Here is a 24,344-nt window from a genome sequence, read left to right on the forward strand (position 1 = left end):
TGTTCCCATTTGTTCCTCATATGCTCATAAAAGCATGTTAGAATGTAATTAAAAAAACTGGTAACAGACGCGAACGATACCACGCTTTCTTCTTCGTAAGAGATATGTACAAACATCACACAGAAGAGCGGTACTTGACAAATGTCGCCTAGCACAGGACTTTTAGTGAGAAGATCATTGATTCTCCTAGCCGCTTGATTATCATTAACAGCAACAGCTCTTCGGATGTACTCATCCCTTGCATTATCATCAAAACCTGTCAAACGAACATTGACCGTCTCTACATCAAAATTATCGGGTAAATAAGCTGACCTAGTGCATGTTATTACCTTAAAGTTCGCAAACATATTACCAGCGATGATTTTCATAAATTCTGATTTACCAAAGTTATCTTTGTCCGGATACTCATCATACCCATCTAAAATCATCACTACGCCCGGGCTGTTTAACAGAATTTCCATAATTTCTTCCTCTGTTAGTTTTGATTCAACTGGCATCAGCACCAGTTTGATCGCTTGACAAACCGACGATATGCTGCCGAGGAGTCTTAGTGGAAGCAAGATAAAGATAGATACATCTTTCAATGGAGATGAATCAGCTGCAGTGCACCAGTCATAAGCAGCTTGTAATGTAAAAGTTGATTTACCATAACCAGGATCGCCCTCTAACAGTATTCGCTTTGAAGATATTTTGTCATCATTAAATACATCGCGGTATGATTTTAGTTTTACTGCTTCCATTCTTTTTCCTTCCAACGGACGTTCGCTTCCTGTATTTTGTCTTCCCTGTATTTCAATACCCCCTTCTACAAATATGTCGTTCACATGAAACACCTTTTCGCGGATGTAAGGTATTGGATGGATCTTGCTGTAAAGTTGTTTGTAAAATGTCTTGAGGTATTGTACAAACTGGCATGTCTTATCTGTTCTCAAAATGATAAAAACATATGTAGCTTTTACAACAGTATATAAGGCTTTGTTATGTTCTGTGTTACTTACTTGCAATTGGTTCATAATCATGATCATGATGACGATGACGATAATTATAATATTAAAAATAATAATAGTAAAAATTATTTAACAACTATTAAAGTGTCATATCATCTCTGAAAAGACGTTACGTACGTAAAATATGGTAAGTATACTTAATATATAGCTTACATTTAGCTGACAAACGTTTGTAATTATTATCCTAAATAAATCAAGTTAAACAATGTTTGCAAGTTATGAACTAACCTGCTGTGATATTTACGCAACCGTTTTTTTTGTGTTGTGTTTGACAATGACTTGGTAATAATGAGAAATATTTATTTGTTAACACATAACGTATTTTAATAATATAACAGACTAGCCTACAGTTTACCCTGTAAGCAGGCATTGTATTCCGTCATTTATTTGGTCGTACATGTGTCAGTCTCTAGTCAGATATATATCGTACTACACCTTACCTTCGGATCCAGGGATAATATCCTGCAGGGTTCTAAGTAAACCATGAAGTTCCAATTTATCAAGAGCAGTTAACAAGGGTGAGATGTCATTAGGCTGTATTTGACCCCTTTCTTCCATTACGGAGACCATGAGCAGCCCGGGGCTCTTTTTCTCATGTCGTAACTCGTAAATTTTAGCAGGAGGAAACATGAAGAACGTTGCAAGACTGAGTATGATTTCAGTTGTGAGGAGCTCGGCTAGTCGTGCCTTGAACCTGCCAAAATCTGTGAAGAGAATTTAACGAACATGAACCGTCTTGACTGAGTATGATTAGACAATTCTTCTTTACTCCATATTCTTCCACACCAACATTGACAAGTTATGTCAATCAGTACCGGAACAAGTAGCGACCAAGGTAGAAGAACATCTTTGGGAACATTCTACACTTTACCTAAAGTCCACAAACTTCCTAAATTGATAGCCGACGCTCAACAGGAACTACCCGTAGTGACCCTTATCCGTCATTCAAACATTTGAAAACTAGCCAGGACACTAAAAGCAATTCCCTCCTTGCCGACCTATTATTTCAGGAATTGGTACTCTTACTGAGCATCTTTCAGGATACATAAGACTCCATAGTCAACCTATCATTAAACCATATTCCTTCTTATAAACAGGATACTACACATTGTTTTGAGAATCCTTAGTAATAATCAGACAATTACCGACTAATTTCTTACTTGTAACTATGGACGTATCCTCTTTATACACCAATATCCCTCATAATGAGGGAGTTATTGCTTGACACTTGTCATAATTTTCATTGTATGCCACCAACCCCACTTAAGCTGATGATCCTGGTCCTATTTTACGTTTCATTTTAAGTAAAAATTAATTCTCTTTCAATGGGATTATCTCCTAATCAATAGTACCGCTATGGGCACTAAGATGGCACCATGTTACGCCAACATATCAATGCACGAATTGGAACAGAAATGGTATCCACTTATCCTCTTAAGCCATCACATTATCATAGATACATTGACGATATAGTTATTGTCTGGCCACATGGTGAAGAATCTCTTAAGTCGTACTTTGAACATGTTCATTTTTTATCATGACAGCATTACATTTTCTGTCAAATTTCTAAACATCAAATATAATTTTTTGGATGGCAATTCTTTAACCACTTCGGTCTATTATAAGCCGGCTATTCATATGTATTTACACTTTCATAGTTTTCACCTACATAATCTCAAGAGTTCTACTGTTACAGCTAATGCCTTAGACTTAAACGCATTATGCAATATTCGTACCGATTCCGATTAGGTTAATCGGTTGAACACTAGTTACAGCTAATGCCTTAGACTTTTGCCTTTTTGCTCCCACCCACCCGAGTTTGAACACCAGGTATCCATTTTAACTGGTTATTTCTTGAACGTCGGATACTCACTTAATTTAATTAGACAGGGTTTTTCCAGGGCAGAAAAGTTGAGCCATGAGGACTTATTAAAATACAAGCCTAAAAGTCCTAACAAACGCATTCCGTTTGTTACCAATTACAACCCACTTTTCAAATCCTTTACAGTATGAGCTCTATCAAACAGAAATTTGCTGCTTTCCAAGTCGATCAGTCTGTAGGAGAATCGTTTAAGGTAGCCCGCATATTAGCAGTTCGTAAAGCCCAACACCTTAGGTTTCTACTCTCTCCCTCCCTTACTCAGTTTCCACATCCGCAGGCTATTTTCTATGTGGTAAATCTCGATGCCATATGCGCCCATATAACCCCAGGCCCCGAGGTTAAAATTCCCAATGTTGACTATAGTCTAAGACCCCCTTCTCTCTCTTGTGATTTTATTAATGTTATTTACATTTTCTACTGTGTACTTTGTAAAGAGGGCAATTATGTAGGTAAAGCAGGTTCCTGGTTCTGCTTACGTTTTGATAATCACAAAAAAATCTTATTCGTGATAATTTTGCAGTATTCCCCATTTCCAAAAATTTCAATCTCCCTAGTCATTCTTTCAAAAACCTAAAATGTATTTTAATTGCCTCAAACCTCAAATCCTCTACTGAACGTAAACATAAATAAATCGATTGGATCTTTCGTATTAAGTCTCACATCACCGGCCTCAACAAAGACTTGGAACCTCTTAAAAACTATCAGTTCTACAAACATATGTAATCCGTTCTTTGCTCCTTAATCCGCTTCCTGTATAGTCATGGTTTCTCTGGTTCTGGTTCCATTCATGCAACTTACACTTATCTAGCGTCATAGTTTCATTGTGTTACATTTTATACTTTTCATTCGACTGTCAAGTATTGCTGACAAAGGTCCCATGGGGACCATTCAGTTTATGATGATGTACAGAACATTTCTATTATTATTAATGTTAATATTTTTTTCCTCATCTCTTTATTAACTTGTATACAAATAGACATGATAATTTAATGAGTTCTTCAGTATTACAATACAACTCAATCATTGACCAATAGTTTTTCTTTCATGGCGATCATGAAAATCTTACTAACAAGAGCCCAAGTGCACTATGGTTCCTAGCTTGTAAGGAATATTTACAAGGGAGCAACACTGTCCTAAACGTGTTATGTGGTCCGATGTACACACACAATATTATTGCCAAAAATATCACAAATCAACCGTTGGTCCTTTTGAGAAACTTTTGGGACCAGGTGTCTGATATGAGCATGAGTTGGCTTTTGGTACAGAAATCACAGAATCATCCTAACTGTGCTTATTCAGAATTTTAACAAACATCAAAACCTTGATCTTTAATAACTTTGCACACAAAGGTTGCAGAGGAGTCAACTTATGGACAATTTAGATCGGAATATTTCCACGAGAACTCAAATAACCAACTGGAAAGAAACAAATATATGTCACTGGAGGTCAGCCTGAGGTCAAAGGTCACCCAATTTCAGGTCGACTATTGGATTACGTAATTCCCAACCTTGATGGACTTTTGGTTCTCAAGTTATTGCAAAAGTACTAGTTTTTGACCCCTTATTGACCTTTGTTGACCTTGGATCACATGACTGTTACGTTTTGAAAGGATCCCTTACCCCATTCACAACTAGTCCACAATTATCAACCATGTCGGGCCCTGTAATGGTAGTTTCACAAGTTTTTACGAAAAACAACATTTCGACCAATAATTGACCTTTGGTGACCTTGGATTACATAACTGTTGTTATGGAAAATGTACCCCTTATTCATTCACAATGGTATGTCCCAATATCAGCCATGTCATACTTCATGACTAGAAGTTGTTGCAAAAATTTGCATAGGTTGGCAGTTTTTTGCATATAAGCAACCTTGAATGACCTTGGATGACCTGATAGTTTTTATCAAAATGTTCCCCTCAATGATGTGCACTCTGTCCTAAAATTGTTTATGTGCTTCAATGTACACACACACACAGTGTTAATGCTGATAAGGTATCAAAACCAACCTTTGGACTCACATAACTTGAGAACTGGGTGTCCAATTGAACCAGGAGTTGGTCTCCTTTATAGAGCACATAGAACTCTAATATATCAAAATATTGACAAACTTTTTTTGTTTTCGCCCCATATCTCCTGAGGGCATATTTTGCAAGATTTGACCTCGAAGTCAAATGTAGTTTGACAGACAGATTCCAAAATGCAACATGACAAGTCTGGTCACACTTGGTGACCCCCCCCCTTGAGAATCGCTGCTGAAATATTTTAACTTTTACCATTGCATGCGTTGCTATGGCAATTGAGACCAACGAACTGCAGTATTTTATCCTCTTTATAGGCAGTGATGAAACAAAAATGAGTGTCTGTTAACCACGGATTCGTGGTTGAAGCAATTCGGATTCGTGGATGAAGCTAATCTATAGACAATTTATTCATCTGAAAGTAGAAAGAACTTACTCATTTTGGTGTTATCCGATAAATTTTCGGTAGCGGGAGATGCATTAGCCATTCTGTTTGGTTTTGTCGTCTTATCCTGTCTGAAAAATGAAAAGGCAATCAAACAATTATATTTTTTGAAACATTAGGATATTAATGAATTAATAATGTTGGTGTTGTATTAACAATGCTGATGTAAATGGAGATAGCGGTGGCTATGAAGATTTAATGATGATATTCATCCAATGATGATGACAAATACGATTGCGATATTATGTTATTATTGTGTGAGTCAGAGCTACTATGAAAATGTCAAATCTACCAGGGAAAAATATAATTCCCTCAACTTAAGGTCAATAATTGTATTGTGGTGCAGCGTGAACACACCTTAATTGTTACTTAGGTTTTGTGGACAAAACAAAAGGTTCATAGCACAGTTTCTACACGAACAGTAACATCATATGTTACATGATATGATAAGTTTATTGCAAAATGAAGGGACTTAACTAGCCGATTGATCCAATTGTACCAATTACAAGTTAGACGGTAGTGAATCTACTCACCAGCTAGTGGGATTTACATGTTAAACGGTAGTGAAATTACTCACTGGCTAGTAAATTTACATGTTAGACGGTAGTGAATCTACTCACTAGCTAGTGAATTTACATGTTAGACGGTAGTGAATCTACTCACTAGCTAGTGAATTTACACATTAGTATACACTTTCACTCGTTTGCATTTTGTCCCTGTTTTCACTGGCCGAACCAGTTTATGTACACCTTTAAAGGTGTAGGTTTACAAGCTATTCCCTTTACTAAGCTTGTAGTATTACATGTCTCAAATTGACACAAACTAGTTCAAACAAAGTAACCAAAAACATATTTGATGCTTTTACAGAATATATTCTAAAGCACAAAACATATCATGCAGATAATAAGATTATCTACCAGTTAAGGATATTGAAACATGAAAAACAAGTACTTTCTGTAAACACTTGGCATAAAAAGACTTTTTCAAATTCAGTTTGAGTTTTTCAAATTTAAGGCACATTTGGAAAAGACATGAAACTTGGTTGACATACTCGATGACAATTGGCTCATGTATCTGAATACTCAATCACACATGTATTACATACAATTTTATAGCGCAGCGCTTGGTAATGATCACATAAAAGTGAACGAAAGGAATTTTAAAGAGCAAAATGAACTTTATTAAAGTTTGTGCAAAACAAGTTAAATTTTACAAAACAAGCATTATGGAAACTTTGGTACTGGAAAATTGAAAAAAAAAACTATTTGTAAGTTCTGACTTTTCTTGATCCCAGATCACGCATTTAATTCTAACTATGTTAAGAAAGTTTTAGAATAACAAGCACACAACTGTGCATTGTGATACCTTGCCACAATTATTGTATTGCATGCTGATTGTATAAATAGGCTACAGTATATGGCACTGACTGAGCAATTGGAATGGGGCACAGGGGGGGGGGGGTCCTCTTGTACATGCCACTGCAAACAGTGGATATGTGGTGATCAAGTTTCTAACCTTGTCTCGGTTCTACCATGTGTGGGTATTATTTTGTATTGTTCACGTTTGAATCTGCTTTGAACCTGACCTTAACGTCTCTCAACCAACCATAGAAAGTTGCCCATGAAATGTGTGTTGAGGTATAACCCTGTGAACTTATTAACTACGTAATATATATTAAACTATTAATTTACACCATGGACTAACAGACAAGCAACACATTAATGACCATACCAGACTGAAACTGTGAACTTCAAACAGGCAATTACAAACATATTGGATCAAAACAGTGGTTTACCACTGTTGATCTCAGATCACCTTTGACTGCTACCAAAATCAACAGGGACCATGTAACATCTATGACAATTACCCGCAACACATACCAAGTATGAACTCAAATGAAGTATGAACTCAAGTTATGGTGGATACATGGTTTTAGACCTCTGTTGAGTTCGGAGATAACCTTTGACCTCTATCAAAAACAATAGGGATATTGTACTATCTATGACAAACACCCATACCAAGTAAATATAGCTCAATTGAAATTCCCCCAATCAAGTTTTGGTCCGGGGTCGAAATTTACGCTATTCGGCTTTCCCGAGAATAGTAAAATCATGAGCGGAATACCAAATTGCTTGGGTTCACTATTCCGTATGGATAGTGCTAAAAGTGATAGCTAACAACAAACTATGACAAATCCATCTAAATTTTAGTTGCCTGTCACTAGTCAGGGAACCATTTTTTTTTTTATTTGTTTCCCGGGCTTAAAAACTTGCCCAGAAATACAAAAGCATCTCTCTTAACACGTGAGTTGCAGTTACGTACAGTGCAGTACATACATGTCCCGTAGCCAACTGCACAGTGCATATCAAGCTTTGCATTTTCCTCCGATTTACTGCACTTTACACATTCCGTATACCATCGCGTCTGTAGGGCAAATTATCACCTCTTGAATGCTGAAAATGAGTTTTACAGGTCTTCATACTCAGTCATACATTTGACAACTGTCCTGGGAAGTTTCTTGGGTTTTACTCCAATGAGGAAGCTCATGAAAGTCAGAGTGTTTTTACTCCTAGGTGGATATGTCATATTGAAGGCATAATAAGATGCCACTAAACATCGAAATCCTTAAGCAAGGTAGTCATCTTGCAAACCACATTAACTTCAATTTGTAGTGAGATACTTGTCAAGTTGAAGAAATCACAGCTCAAAAGCCAGAAACTACAAATGGGTTTCTTTTGACAGTGTCTTAAATATTAGGAGTGCAACAGAACCAACATCCTGGGTGAGGATTAATGTCTGACCTAGGCCAGCACTTATGAACCAGGGTCCATGTGGACCCCCAGTCAATGGCGTAGATCCTTGGATGGCTGGGGTGTCATCCGCTCCCCCTTCCCATATTTTTTAACAAACTCCTATTGACTCTAACATTTTCACACAGCAATTGTTTTGCCAGATATGACCCACCCCTTCAAATTATGAACAAACTGTCAAGACTGTGCTATAATTACTGTACATAGAGAACCCCAAATCCTTGAACACCCCCAATGGAGCACTAGAAAAGTATCAACATGACAACAATCAAGATTGTGCCATAAACTAGAGCACCAATGATGCAGATCTCACACATGGATAAGTTAAACTAATGACCCGTCATCCAATATTCTTTGTCAATTTTTTTAATCAAAATCCTTCACAGTATGATATCAGTTTAACCATTAAAATTCACAGACACTTTAATTTGACCCCAAAGGACCCCTTGCTGACCACTGACCAATTGTAACATGTATGCATAGGATAAAATGACCCAAAATGACCACTACTTAGATGTCCATTGACCTAACAGTGAAGTACCACCAAAGTATCTTTGTGACAATTACTTAAGACTATCCCACAAAAACTGAAGAAAAAGAAGCGTTTTCATAAAATGACCCCTGATGACCACTGACCTCAAATCCCTGAACACCCCCAATGAAGCACTACAAAAGTATCATTATGATAAACGAACAACCAATGACCACTACTGTATGTGACCAATGACCCCAAATCCCTGAACGAAGCACTACCGAATATCATTATGACAAAAACTCAAGACTGTGCCACAAAACCTCTGTACTAAAAGTCACATTTTCAGTGTTTTCCTAAAATGACCACTGACCACAAAACTCTGAACACTGCTTATGCCACATTACGACATCAATTAAGACTGTGCCATAACAACCGGAGAAGAAGCATCTACCCCAAATTCCTGATTAAACACTCTGAATCAAGCAATACTCAAGTATCATTATGACAAAAACTCAAGACTGTGCAATTGAATCTGTAGTAGAAACATTATTTTTATATTTTCATTGAATGATCAAAAATGACCACTGCCCACAAACCTCTGACCACCACTGATGACTCATTACCCATCCATCATTGTGTCCAAGTTTCATCAAAACCTGTCAAAGCATGTACAGGTATACATTGGGTAACGCTCAAACATTGTTGAGAATGAAAGATAGATGAATAAATAGAGTGATAGACACAGCACGATCAGAATATTGCTAAAATTATGATCAATTGAAGTTTGCCTCATCAAGATACACACATATTGGACCGTCTGCACTATAAACACTCACTATGTCAACAGACTGTTGTCGAATAACAGCATAGATTCTCTTCCTTTGTATTGATTACAATGAACTGTTTATATTTCTATAATGTTTTCAATAGCTCAGATTATTATTGACACACACTGACATCCCCTCCCCCTCAAGCCATGCCTGCAAATTAGCAAATATTACCCAGGTACCATATTTATCTACCTTCAAAGCTCTATTTGGTAAATGTAACTGTTGCCTACTGTGTATTTGAACTCTATCACACTGGGATTAGGTTGGGCAACTTACATTGGTTGCTTCATGTGTCTTATTAGGCCAATGTTTGACCATGACTCCAGTGAGACAGATTTAACCAGATTTCGAGCCAGCGACATAAGACACACACACACATACATACGCCGCCTGACCGCATAGACTCCTCTAGCAAGGAACCATAAAGTACATGGCTGGGCTCAAATAATGGAAGCAGAGCTAATTGGGCTAGAGACCGCCACCTCCCCCCCCCCCCCAATCTCTTCTTTTCTGCTGAAACATCCAACAAGTTGAAAATGAATAGAACAAGTAGATATCACTCCTAAATAACCCCAGTTTGAGTGCTGCTCCGACCGAAATTTTCTAGGCCCTCAAATTGGCCCCATGACTCAATTCCATCTCTGGAATACATCACATGCCACGAAATAAAAATGCCCAACTTTTCTGTGGCCCTTTACCATACCTCTGGCTTAATTGCATGCATGCTTGTGATTGTGAGTTAATGTGCCATTTTGGCCGGAATGGCACCCTTCCAAATATCCTGACCAGGAGTGTTGCACATTACTCCATCTCTAAATCAAATCATGTTCATACCGTGTCTTGTGTCTTCCCTGGCCAGCATAGGTATATTCTTCAATCAGAAGTGTCAGGATCTGTAACAACAGAAAAGAAAGATCTGCCTGAGACAATAAATTTGTGTAAGGCATGATGCAAAGCATAATGATGATAATACAGTTTGTAGTTAAGATTAACACATTGTGATTTGTTGTGTAAGTCCTGCCAATACGCCTAAATGATGTGTTAACTTGATGTGTTGAAAAGTCAACGCATGGTGAAGTTGATGTAGAATAGCGTATAATTTTATGGTGCCTGAGCAAGTAAATACTGCTCTGTTGAAGGCCTGTTGTAGTTGAGGTGCTAACCACTGGAAGGGTTACTGATAATAAAGATATACATAATATGCAGTGACAACATAACGGGAGGGGGGGGGGCGAGGGGGGCTTGCTGGGCTCATCTTTGTTGTGATTAAGAAGACATTCCAATTCTGCTCGCCTCATCAGCGTTCATTCTTTTTTGTATGAGGGGGCTAAAAAGGTATGTTTCGCTCCCTCATTATTTGCAGAGAATACTTTACGAACAAACATGGTGTATCTGTGTAGTGTTAAGCATCTTCGTTGTGATTAAGGGGATTCGAAACATTCCAATATCAATTTTGTTTTATTTTTTGTGCGCCTCACTAGCGTTCATCCTTATTTGTATTTGCCTATGTCTTGCCGCTAATTTTCTCAGATAATCACATCGTGGAATCACTTTAGACCCCAATGATTTCATTCATACATTCACCACTGCGCCCTCCTCCATTATGCTGAGGTACTATGACCAGCCTTTTAGTTCTAACGTAGGCCTATACTAGGCTGTCACCCCTGTTCAGTGTTTCCTCTCAGTAAGGTATATTCCATGTTGCATAGGCGGGGCAGTAACCAAGTAAAGTGACGTATGACACAAGTAAGCCCATTAAAACAAGGTTTTTCCAGTACATACAGTGTGTAAGAAAATTAAACTAGCCTAGTACTAACTTTTTTTTAATGAATACCTGGGTGCCTCAACATTAACTTATGACACAAATGTAGTTGACAAATTAAATAAGTGCCTAAAACTTGCAATCGGAAACTGAACAAAATATCTCGGGTGTGCAGTTGTGCATAGGCCTACTGGCAGGTTTCTATATTAAAAACATACCCAATTCTTTTTTAGGCCTAGCTAGCTTACCCTAGGGCCCGGGGGCCTAGCAGGGATGAGTTTAGTGGTGCCGGAACCAGGCGCCATTTCATAAAAACAGTGTGAGTTAGTGTGTAATATTTCAATGTCAATGGGAATGTTCACTACGACTGGGGGGCCTGGAGCCCTGCCAAAATCACCCCTGGGGCCTAGGCCTTGCCTAAAGTTGTTTTCACTGTCATGCACATAAAAAAGTGACGTCATAATCAAAGTGACGTCAGCTAGCCTGTCCCCGCCCATAGAGGGTTGCATCGACATCACAAACACCACAATGCAGCGATTGTGCGTAGATGCATTCTTGCAACCTAGCCTAGCTCTGTACAGTAACACTTAAGTAACACTGTAGTGTACGCCTAGCCTAGACAAATTGGTGCGGCTACATCGTCATTTGCACGGTTGGGGCTTCAAGGTTCAAATTTTTGTGCCAGGAATAAATCCCCCGCGCACCACAAACTTTCCAATCTGGGGGATACGCTAGATGTCAACAAACCAATACTCCCCTGGGACCAGGCTGTATTTCATGTTATAATCACACCGAAGGTACACTGTGAATTTATTTTTTCTTTGCCACGAAAAAATCTAGACCACTTGCATTGAAACGGCACAGTTACTGTACTCTAAGAGTACTATTAATTACATACTCCGAACTGAAAAATTTAAATTGTAGAGCCAAACAGACATGTAATATTACTAATATGTAACGCTCGCAATTGAATTTGATGGCAGTTAACAAGTTCTGGTGTGCAATTTTGCTTGCTGCAATCCTGTACACATTTTTCGCTTGTGCCAAGGAAGATGTTTGAATTCTACACCGGTATGCCAAGTATATAATATTCATTTTCTTATTTGCCGCCATACGCCAAGGCCTAAAGTAAGTTCCACGCTAAAGATCATCAATTCAGAGTGCACGAAATGCAGACTGGCCTTGGGACTGGGACTCTGGGAGGGCACTATTTTCTCTGGGTGACCTGATGAGCAAGACGTACCTCGATTTGTTAGTTGTCTAGATTTGCTTTTGGTGTTACTTTGTTCTTCATCACTTTGCATTTCTGTGTGGTTTTTGACGTCATTTCATTGCAAAGTGTAGGCCTATCCTATTTAAGCTCAGGCTAGGCCTAGTATTGTAGTAACAAACAGTATGGGCCTAAGGCATACTAAGTCCCAACTCATAATGCAGTAAGTCATAACGTTAGGCTATTTTGTTAATGCCCTGTACGAGACCATACTGGATATACAGTAGGCTAGGCTACTAACAATTTATCGATTTAAGCCTGAATTAACATAGGCTATATTCTTTCTTGTTATCACTAAGTACCAGAATATTATGTCAACACAACACCTTTCCCGTTGCACTTCAGAAAATCTGCCTGCTTGTGTTACAGAAAACCACCTCTAAAGTTCTCTTCTGGTCATCGTGAATGTGAGTGTACGGCGTGTACATGTGCTGTGCAGGCGTGCTTAATGATTTTGCATGCACACATATGTACTACTACGAGTTGGGTACTGTTCATACAAGGTGGTACGTCAAGTTACTCACCAGGGTAGGTATACTAACTTTAAAGTTACAATCTACCAGGATGATATGCTAGAAGCACGATCGTTCAAGTTGTAAATATACTCGAAACTAGTAGTTGTTTGAATAAAATCGTGTAAAACAACGAGTGAACTCGTACAGTAAAATGTTATGTAGGAAACTCACCCCATCCCGTTCCAATATACTCGCTACATTTTGCCACCCTTTCACGATACGAACAGCTTAGTAAAGTCAGCACTTCATCAGAAACTAAACATGTACGTTTACCACCGGTGTGAAGTTAGATACTTATTCCTCGTTCGACATTCGCGAATGAGTAACTGCTACCTACCCAGTTACTTATTCGACAATGGTATGGACGTAACACATAGGGCAAGACGAATGCTTTCTTACAAGATGTTCAACATTTGGTCGTGGAAATAGGTTTATATGTGGGTCATACATAGGCGTAGGAGGCGGGGGGGCTGGGGGGACTGCAGCCCCCCCAACCAATTTTTTTGGTGAAAATTCGGGCAATATGCTTAGAATTTTTCGGGCACCTACTGGAAGGATAATAATTTGCAATGTGTTTTTCATTTTTTTTGGTGAAAATTCGGCAATATGCTGAGAATTATTCGGGCATCTACTGAAAGAATAATAATTTGCAATGTGTTTTTCAATGGTTAAACTTATATTATTATTATTATCATTATTGTTGTAACGACTTCCCCAATAATTCTAACCAATATGGAAGGGTAATAACACGGAAAATGATTTTATGTTATTGGCAGGTGATGTAATAACTGATGGATGCCTATATGATATGCACATTAACATGTGGAACGCGCGCAGAGCGCGCGAAAAAAATTTGGTTATATTTTTCGGGGAAGTCGTTACAGCCCCCCCAAATCAAATGAGGCTCCTACGCCTATGGGGTCATATGAACTCTAATGACAATGTAGAAGAGTACCATAATGCATCTTGCCCGGTCCAAAAAGTTCTTGACCAATTAAAATGACCACTACTTCATCATTTATTAAATTGATGTAAAGGGACCTGAAAAAAATCCCTTTAGGTCCTAATCAAGACCAGCACGCCTTGGACCGCCTAACCAATGGGTCATATGAACTCTAATGACAATGTATAAGAGTACCATAATGCGACTTGCCAGGGCTAAAGAGTGCTTGACCAATTAAACAGACCACTGAATCATCATGTTTTTAAATGAATGTTACATGACCTGAAAAAAACATTTAGGCCCCAATAACAACAAGAACGCCTTGGACCACCTAACCAATGGGTCATATGAACTCTAATGACAATATAGAAGAGGACAAGTATGCGTCTTGCCCTGTCCAAAGTATGCTTGACCAATTAAAATGGCTACTACATCATCACTTCTTAAATTAATGTAACCGGACCTGAAAAACACCGTAAGGCCCTAATCAAAACCAGCACGCCTTGGACCACCAAACCAATGGGTCATATGAACTCAAAAGACATTGTAGAAGTGTACAATAATGCGTCTTGCCCGCTCCAAAGAATGCTTGACCAATTAAAATGACCACTAAATCATCACTACTTATTAATTTGATGTAAAGGGACCTGAAAAAGTCCCTTTAGATCCTAATCAAGACCAGCACGCTTTGAACCACCCAAACAATGGGTCATATGAACTCTAATAACAATGTAGAAGATTACCATAATGCGTCTTGCCTGGTCCAAAGAGTGCTTGACCAATTAAAATGACCACTACATCATCACTTCTTAAAGTCTGAAGCTAAAAAAAAGCTTTTAGTGATGTTATTAACCACACTCAACCATTAAAGATGAACGATAGTGATTTTTCAGCATCGACGAAAAATACGATTTTATTCAAGAGTATTCTAGTTGGTTTCCATATTACACATGTGAAAATTCAATTCAATCCGATGTTGGGAAAGGCTTAAAAAAAAAAATCCTAAACTCGTTGATTTTTTAAACAAAAATTGGGCTTTTCGCGAACAGCGATATGATGATCACGTGATCTACAGTGATATGTGACGTCATAATGATGATAACAAAGTGAGCTCGGCGTAGTGTACTTCAGCGGTGTGCACTAAGTGTGTAAGTTTAGTTGCAACCTAATCTATATTGGACTCGACAAACAGCCTAAACCAGAGAGGAGATTTGATACACTGCGTGGGACATTTAAATGGTCTAATTTTAATAAGGTGTTATTGTTCCTGCTTTTTCTTGTCGTTTTAGTGAAGCCAACTGCCCCAATGTATATTACGGAATAATCGGTCATAGAGCCATCTCGGGCCCAATTGAAATTTGCGTGTGGCAAGGTCACTAAAGTAAAAAAAAGTTTGAAAGATTGATGCTTTTATGCCGTATTATTTATATATATCCCGATAAATGCAACAGTAAGTGTTGGAACTGGAAGACATGTCAGACGTGAACAACCTAATGACTATGTGAGGAGAGAATCCACTTTCAAATTTCAATTGGGGCATGGACGTCGCTTAGGCAGAGTTTTTTTGGGCAGAGATGTGTTAATACCCTCCAAACCACTTTAAGTGTAATACGAATAGGAAATGTGTGTATGCTCGAGCGAAACAAAACATCGTGTAAGTATTACTTACGGTAGCGCACACTGTCACTTATGTTTGCACAGTGTGAAAGTACCGTTTGCGGACCTACGTGAAGTTGGGCTAGAATACGATTCCTCCTGAAGCCCAAACCACGAGGCATGCATGTGAATAAACGCAATAGGCATTGCATGTAGTGAGAAAATTGTTCGAGCTAGACTAACAACTGGATTGAGTTCGAATGCGGTTGTATTTCAAGCTCAATGAAACCTTTCTGTTGGATTTAATGACGCACGGAACAAGGAACGTTTATGTTTTACAGTAGGCCTAGTGCATACAAGCGAATCTACTTTGTTCAGAACTTTCTTTCGGATGTTATACTAAACTGCGTTTGAGACTATCATCACTATTGTTATTGTGCCAGTTTGACTGGTAAGTGAGCACATTCATACATCACTCTGTATAAAACCCGCCAAAAACGTGATCTTGAGATTTACGTTACTTTGGGTCAGCTTGCGAGTTACCTCTTCAGATATTGGGAAATCGTTGCGAAATCGTAAATTTCGTAAAAAAAAAACTGGCAAACACGTGGTGAAGAAATCAAGAAACACCATGATATTCATTATCTATTTATGTCTTGAACATTACGCCGGAAAATAACAGTTATGCTGACACGGAATGCACGTACAGCTCCGTACTGAACAGTCTGTTCACAACAGAAAAGATCATCACAGTGACGTCATTCACTGACCTGAGGGCTGTTCAAGGTCGTTGCAGTGTTTGCAAATTCCTAAATTATGGAGACGAAAAAACGCCGTTTTAATTCCCTTTTTATAACTTTCCGGTGTGCTATTTGGAAAATTAAAAAAATATGTTGCTTGGTAACATATAAACTACATTATATATGAAAATGAGAGATTTTTCTTCTGTCACTATCGTTCTACTTTAAGTAACACCTAATTTACTACGTTCGTATATGGCGGCTTATAAACAATCGCACTCTGTATTTAATTTTGTGCAAAAATTTGATGTAACCTGAATGTTAATGTTTATGATAATATCCATCGGTATAAAAAGGAACTTTACTTTGATTTCAGTGTGCAATGTTCGAGGAACCTCTATATGAATTGATATTAACCTTCCCATAGTTGAAAAATTGTTCTTCTTGCAAACATTTTTCTTTTTTTGTGTACCTCATTGTATCTTACGGAAGGACTTTTATGATAATCTTGATAAACCCAGCCCTAGAAAATAGGAGATTAATGACAATACAGAAACTTACCTTCACTGATGTAGTTTGTCAGAATATCCTTTGATAAAAGTTATTAGACACTGGCTAGATGTGAATATTTTTTTCAATGTTGTTGATCCACGGTTGCGTTAAGATGCAGGTATTGTAACATATATCGAGTCAGTGTATGAGAAATACCGAAGTCTGTAACAATCAAACTGACGTTGACGAATTTCAATCGGAACATATAGTTCATGTATTCCGTTTCAATAATATATTTAATATTGAATATTCACAACCACAGTATATAAACTACTCGTATCGGCTGATAAAGATATTCCGCTGAATTCCCGTCGTCGATTTTTTCTTTAAATTACATCAAACAGTGTCTTAAATACTGTTATACTTACATCTCCCGAAGAAACAAAAATCGTTTGTCACCGTGTACACAATTAGATAATTATGCAAAGCAAGACGAAAGCGATCACAAATGAGTGTTTACAAGTAGACTCACGAAGTTTCCAAAACTTTCCAAACGTAAAACAACTAATGAAGTTTGTTGAGGTATAGATCACTTGAGGAATATATGTGACCGAACGTATAGAGAGTTCTAAACAAGTAGTGACTTACCTCCGCTAACTGTCTTTCCGTTAATAAGTTTCCTTCTAGTCCTACAACGCTTTTAATTCTGAGCACTACGAAAAAAACTATGGTCGTGTCGGGTCATGATTGGCTACTGATAATATGCAAATTATTGTTGATATGCAATGGCGTGTAACAATTAGAAACAAAGGGATATTTCGTATTGCTCAGTCTTATGACGCATATTGAATCTACCATTTTCGTTTAGGGCATGTTAACATTCTGGTCGAATATTTCTACGAATTACGATTACGGATCGGTTCCCTATGATTATATATAAATATCATGAAATGCAGCACGTGCGACCTCCAACAGGGATGTACTCATTTCTTTGACCACACAGCAAACAGTTTAAAATTAAATTATTACTCCACCTTTACTCGGCCATTTGCAAATGGTGAGAACTGATTGAAACTATGCAGACCGGTCAATCGTGGTTTTTGCTCTTTGTTAAGCCTCGCACGACTCTGTAGAAAGAAATACTAAAGCCAGTTTTATGTTTACCAGTGTCAACGCACAATCCTCACGTATTCCATTTGCTTCTGAAACTATAGCAATCCGAAATTAAACACTTCTTGTCACTTATTTCCACAGGGTGTTTGATCCGAGGTATACCATGCCATATATCCCATGTGTTTACTAGCACATACAGATGATCAGTTATTGTACACTGGTGCAAAAAAAGAAAACAAAATGCGTCTATTATAGATATAGTGAACGTACAACAAACTATGCAACTTGCAATAATCCAATACTTCGCTACCAACCCTGCCTCCTCCCACACCTGCAATTGTCACTTTAAATTAAAAACCAGAAAGTTGCTATCGATTTGAAGTAACAATGTTACCCAATCGTTTTCTGTTTATTGTGGGTACAGCGTTAAGGTGAAAGAGAAAACAAAGTTTCAAGGAGGCTGGAAAACATCTAATCAAACCAGGGTAAGATAAAAATACATATGAAACTTGTCTTTGCAAGTACGAACTTTTGATGCTAGACATTATGTAAACAAACTTCACATGTGCAAATTTAATTGTTTTATCTACAGTGTACTCTTACGACACACACATAGATGTTCATTGTACTCGCAATTACACGATCCGAGAGAATAGTACCATATCGGGGAGGGAACTGAAATTAAAACATTTAAGAATATATTTTGGTGTGAACTAGATAGCAGCTTAGGAAAATCAACACAACAGATACAAATCTTGAAATTTCTATTTGTAAGTAAACATGTATAAAGAAGAGTCCAAATGTTTTCAAATTGATATAAGGATTACAATATTCTCTTTGTTTGAATGATTCCTAATTTCTAATTACTGCCGGGCAATTACTGACTTCGCCTAAATCTAGTCAAGCGTGAGGTATTACGTAACGTGTAATGGTACAAAGACTGGCATAATGTAGGAAAGTTGCAACAAACACAACATTTAGCATCGACTAACTAATGTTTGTAGCGTAAAAGGTACGTAGGTCGGTCGCTTTGTTCAACGAAGACAACATCAACGTATGATGACAGTATTAAGTCACCATATTTTATGTTCAAACAATGTTTACACAGCACGTAACATCTTCTACCATGTTCATTCATTTTAATTGGTTGGTCGATGATTACGGTAAATTCACGACTGACACGAATCACATATAGACCGATGCAGAACGGTAAAAGTGCTCTATTCAAAACTTGTACTAGCTAAATAGGGCTCCTAGAGTAAGTGGAATTCTAAACTCAACATTCATATGTATATCCACGGTTAATCAGTGATGTTTTACAGTAAAGTGTAGGAATATGTTAGGATGGCATGTCTTCCTAGCTTGTTATATATCGATGGAAGCGATGCTATCATCTCTTGACAAAAGCCTTAACTAATGTATCTGTTTAGTAATCCATTGCATAGTTCTGGTATATATTCATAAATAGCTTGAATAGCAGCCAACGGGGAAAACAGGTTTTCAGAAATGTAAACATTAAAATTGTAATTAAAAACTAATACTGATTACATCCAACGTTCATCTCTACCCTCCATATTCATTTGAACTTCCTCTTTTAGTCCATACTTTTTTAACTTTTGTGAACTGCGAAAATTGTACAATCCTGCTAACCACGAACGATTCCTTCATAGTGCGTGCAGTCTGTCTTAGCCAATGAAGTGTGACGGTAGCGAACAACAATTTTAGTTAAGTATTATTCCAAACCGGTTAGATATAAACAAACCAGCACTGGTATTCATCGCCAAGGGTAACGGAGACAATCGCATAGAATTTTTACGTTATAATTATTCAATCAGTCGTGGCGTTTTGGTAGATTGTACGTCGTCTGAAATGGTTCCAGAAAAGTCTTGTGCGTTATAAAAAAACAAATTATTTTACGTATATATATGTATTGGAAATCGATATACACATATAGTACACACACCAAACGTTGTGTGCTTCCATAATATATGTATACCGATACGATTACATCAAAGTAAACGATATTCACTATGACGGGTATGACGGATATTCACTATGAGTGGCATATCACACAATAATCTAGGGAATCTATAGAAGGCAAAGTTGCAAAGACAGTTATCTGTACCTGTTGTATCATTTTTATTTTGTCTTCAATAGAGGAACACTTTAAAGTTTTGGGTTATATGCTTTTAGGAAATACAAACAACCTTACTTATCATCGTAATAACTATGTCCGACATTAAATATTAATATAATATACTGTAGCTATCATTTCGTTTTTTATTAATTGAGGACTGAAATCACAAACTTCCCCTAAAGTGCACAGTGAAGTGATAGTCCTAGCTGTAACCTACGTAAAATTCAGTGACGTGGTGAGCTACACCATATCAATTAAGTTTACATGCATTTAAAATGTGCAGGAAGTGTAAAAAGGCTTCTTATACATCGTAACATTGTGTAAATGTCACGTAAGCAGTTCCTTCTCTGGTCAGTTTGATGTCCTGCGAGTAATTGATAATAAACTCTACTAGAGATATTCTTCACGGTGCATTGTATAATCGTTTCATTTATATCTATTGTTTAAGGAGGTTAGAATCACCATGTCTCGGGTTAAATATCATTTCCACTGTTATTGGAAGGTTGTGCTAGCAAATACTAAATTATTTATGTTGTTGAAAGTAGAGTTATATACACATACCAGTGATCATATACTTCTCATGTGAAGTTAACCGCCACCCTGTCCCTTACCTACCATTGCTAGTCGGGGCATGTCATTCCGCACGTTGGTGCCACATGGCCCACACGGTAAACGCAACAAGGCTGATAGTAACATACATGTAAAAGCCTGCTATCCAGTGCCCGCCCAATTGTCATATTTCAAACAGACTTCTTGTGGTAATATAATTGACTAATTGTATCTGTTATATGGATATATACTGTCAGTTTTACGACAACTGCTGTTTCTATTGTGTAAATAATATGCCAAGGTTGTGAGTGGGGGGGGGGGTATCAACTCAAATTCGGTCTTTAATAAGGTGTGTTAGTTGGGTTGTCAGTCGTCTTCGCCAATAACCTGCTATATAATACGTCACTCAGAGTAATCTCCATTCTGTAAAACAAGTTATAAATATAATATACATCTACAAGTGGTTGCGTCATTCGACTACACTATTATGTAGAGTTAGATGTATAGTCCAGAAGTCTACCTATATAATAATTAGCTAATGATTGGTATTCTGTGACTTGAGTTGACTTGAGCTGACTTAATTAAGTTGACCTGATTGTTTACCAAATGTAGACACCTTTCATGAAAACTTTACCCATGAGGGAATGAAAGTAGATTGAAGATCTGTGGATTTCTGATAGAATACTGTAGGAAATCTGTAGGAAATTTAACGTGAACACTGTGGTAGCTGGTATTACTTACAAGTTACAAACAAAACTGGTTAGGCAACACGTATTTCAGTCATATTATGTGGTATTAAATAATCGTATCCACCAGTAACATTGCATGATATAAGTAACATGATGCCCCTATAGGTTAATATTAACTGTAGAACGTAACTCAATCATTTTTAAAAGCAGTATTCGATACTACCACCATGCATGTTTGTTGCAATGTGCTTGAATGCCTTCTGGTGCTATATCGGCCATTACCCACATAGGTGTCATAATTGTAAACATAGCAATATGTTCCATATTTAAGAAATTGATGATGACTTAGTTTTACAGGACAATATAAATATATTGTTAACACTTAAAGAGTAGTAATTGTCTGAAAGTTGTTAAATCAGACGAAAGACTGAACACGATGACGAATCAGTTCAATTTATGTAGTATTCTGTATTAAAGATGGCTTCGCAGTCTGACATGAAATGTCATTGTAGGTATGTACGTGTTACAATAGCTTTGAAGAGTGCTCATTCATTTAGTTCATCAACAATTACATTTCCCATATGTCTATTCTCATGCCTGTAGCTACTTATGTTAACAATATATGAGTTGAAGAAGAGGAGTTATTAAGAGAAAGGTAAAGGTGCAATATTTTGAGTCAAAGTATGAAACAATTATAGTCAAAGTATGAAACAATTTGACGTTTTCACATGTGGTTGTAATAAATCCGAGTTATTCATTGAGGGGTTCCACTGGTGATTAGACACACAGTAGTCTGTGAAAATAAGTTAATATATGTTTCACAACTTGTAGTCGTGGCAACCAGTTTGTGTGTTTGTCGTTTCCATAACTGTACACTATTCTGGAATCTCGAACAACCCTAACAATATATTTGTACTTGAGCGTGTAGCAAAGGTTCAGCAAACCATTATGAACGAATCCTTCTTCTTTGTATTGGTTTCTTTCATTTTTCTAAGTACTATGAATTTCTATTATTGTGTAATGATGATGCAGTTCAGTAGCCACACATAGTAAAACGTTAACGGTTATGACTACGGGTTTCTCGTTATTGATTATACATGCACAGTCTGCTGTTTTCAAACGTCGAACGGATAGTGTTACACCTTAGCCATGTTTTCTGTTTACTACCACTCTTTTTAAGATCAAACCATTTTGAAAACTAAATCACACCAAAAAAGCTAACTTAATGCATTGAATACGTTCAAATCAGTTACAAATACCTTTCATTTACCGAAGATGAAACATGTTAAGAGACGTTGTGATCATTTTTTAAATTCCCGATACGAGTGATCTGTAACTGGCAATGTAGTACAAAATGGCCGCACAAATAGTAGCATTGTATCATAGTCTCTAGTTTATGAAATACATTGCAACAATGTAAGTATGTTGCGAATGCAACCGTTAATCAAAACAAAACGTCAATTCCAAATTCAGCATGTTGTAGTGATTTTTAGGTTAACGCGTAAAATACGTAATTCAGATATATTAAAATAAATATTACCGCATTACTGTTATGCTTTACAAAGTCGTTATTGTATTTTTTTCGTAAGAAAACCGTTAACAATTCTATTTTTGTCGTAGTTTCTGATAAATCTTTATTGAATTTGGAGCCTTTTTCATGGCTCCAAAAAGTGCCGTTAAATTTGTAGAAGAAAATGCACATTTTTAGTAAAATTGGTTAGATGAGACTTTTCCTTTTTCATTGATACCAAATTCGCGATTGGAAATGCACTAGTCTTGTCAATAATCAACGTATTAACTTACGGCAAAACACAGCGTTATGTAATGCAGGTGATAGGACTTTGTATTGGCTCTGCGTGTACATGTAATGATCGATGTACATTGCTTTAGTTTGTGGAAAACGCCCATGTCAAACTGTAGTGTACACACCTCATACTTTATAGTCATTATATTAATATCTCCCTGGAATAAAAACACAACTTTTCCATTGTAAACTGTGATACAATACCGCAATTTGAATGGGTTATATAGTCCTATGGATGCGGTTTACCACAGTTTTTCCATTGTACCATACTAACATTCTACCATGGTTATATCACTTTCTATTTCATCTTCACCGTGGTTCTATCTCAAATTTACCCTATTTGAACTATGGCATTACCATAGTTTTACCCTAATTAACCACAATGTTTACCATATCTGTACTAAAGTTTTACCCTAATTGTTTCAAACTTTTACCCTAATTGTACCAAAGTTTTACTCTAATTGGACCACAGTTTTACCCTAAATTCACCAGTTTTATCTCAATTGCACAACAGTTTTCCATACGTGTCTTAATTATAATCGGTATACACCACAAATGACTTTAAATTTCACCCATTGGTGGATTGTATCATAATTGGGCTAATTGAAACATACAAAAAGCAACTCATACTGTAGTCATGATGTCCTATGCATATTACGGCAAACTATTTGATATGCACCAGATTTGGTAAATATGCTGCAGTCAAAACATGCACGACAACAATATAAAGGTTTCACAGTTTTACAGTATATGGTATGTACAGTTTTTGTTAAGTCAAATAACTATGTACCATAATTTTATTCTGTATGGTTTCTGTGGCAAATTTACCATGTTTTACCCCAATTTAACCATAGTTCACCGCTGTAAGACTAGGGTACATTTTTGAGGATGGGAGCATATATGACATTTATCTTTTATTTTATATAGGGTGATATTTTCATGTACTTTTTAAATGTTCGACCACACTTTCTTTCAATTCCTTGCCTTTCATTTAAACATTCCTTCTGCTGCTTTATTTCAAGTTTTTCCATAGTGTTTAAAAGCCATGTTTTGTTGTCGTATTACTATTTTCTTAAAGTTTTACGTCTCAAAGTTTATTGTAATATGAACGAGAAATAAAGAGACGTACAAAATGTGTTGTAATTTAACAACCATTATAGGAGGTCCCTGGGGAAAATATTTATAAATCTTAGGTACTAAAAAACCCAGTCACTTTTGGCAATAGGAACCCAGGAATTGTTGGAAAAGTATTGGATGAGGTTTCC

At 37.1% G+C, this 24,344-nt stretch overlaps 1 protein-coding gene and 1 long non-coding RNA gene across 2 annotated transcripts in view; one reads left to right on the forward strand and one right to left on the reverse strand.

The window, feature by feature from the left end:
• Positions 1-24,344, reverse strand: part of LOC139982813 (uncharacterized) — an 890,000-nt gene that overhangs the window by 289,352 nt on the left and 576,304 nt on the right. The window lies entirely within an intron of this gene.
• Positions 12,805-24,344, forward strand: part of LOC139982835 (uncharacterized) — a 204,976-nt gene continuing 193,436 nt past the window's right edge. Inside the window, exon 1 of the long non-coding RNA XR_011798393.1 lies at positions 12,805-13,029. This is a non-coding gene — a long non-coding RNA (uncharacterized lncRNA). The remainder of the gene's footprint in view (positions 13,030-24,344) is intronic.

Source organism: Apostichopus japonicus, chromosome 16, assembly GCF_037975245.1.
Source record: "Apostichopus japonicus isolate 1M-3 chromosome 16, ASM3797524v1, whole genome shotgun sequence".
Taxonomy (NCBI): Eukaryota; Metazoa; Echinodermata; class Holothuroidea; order Aspidochirotida; family Stichopodidae; genus Apostichopus; species Apostichopus japonicus.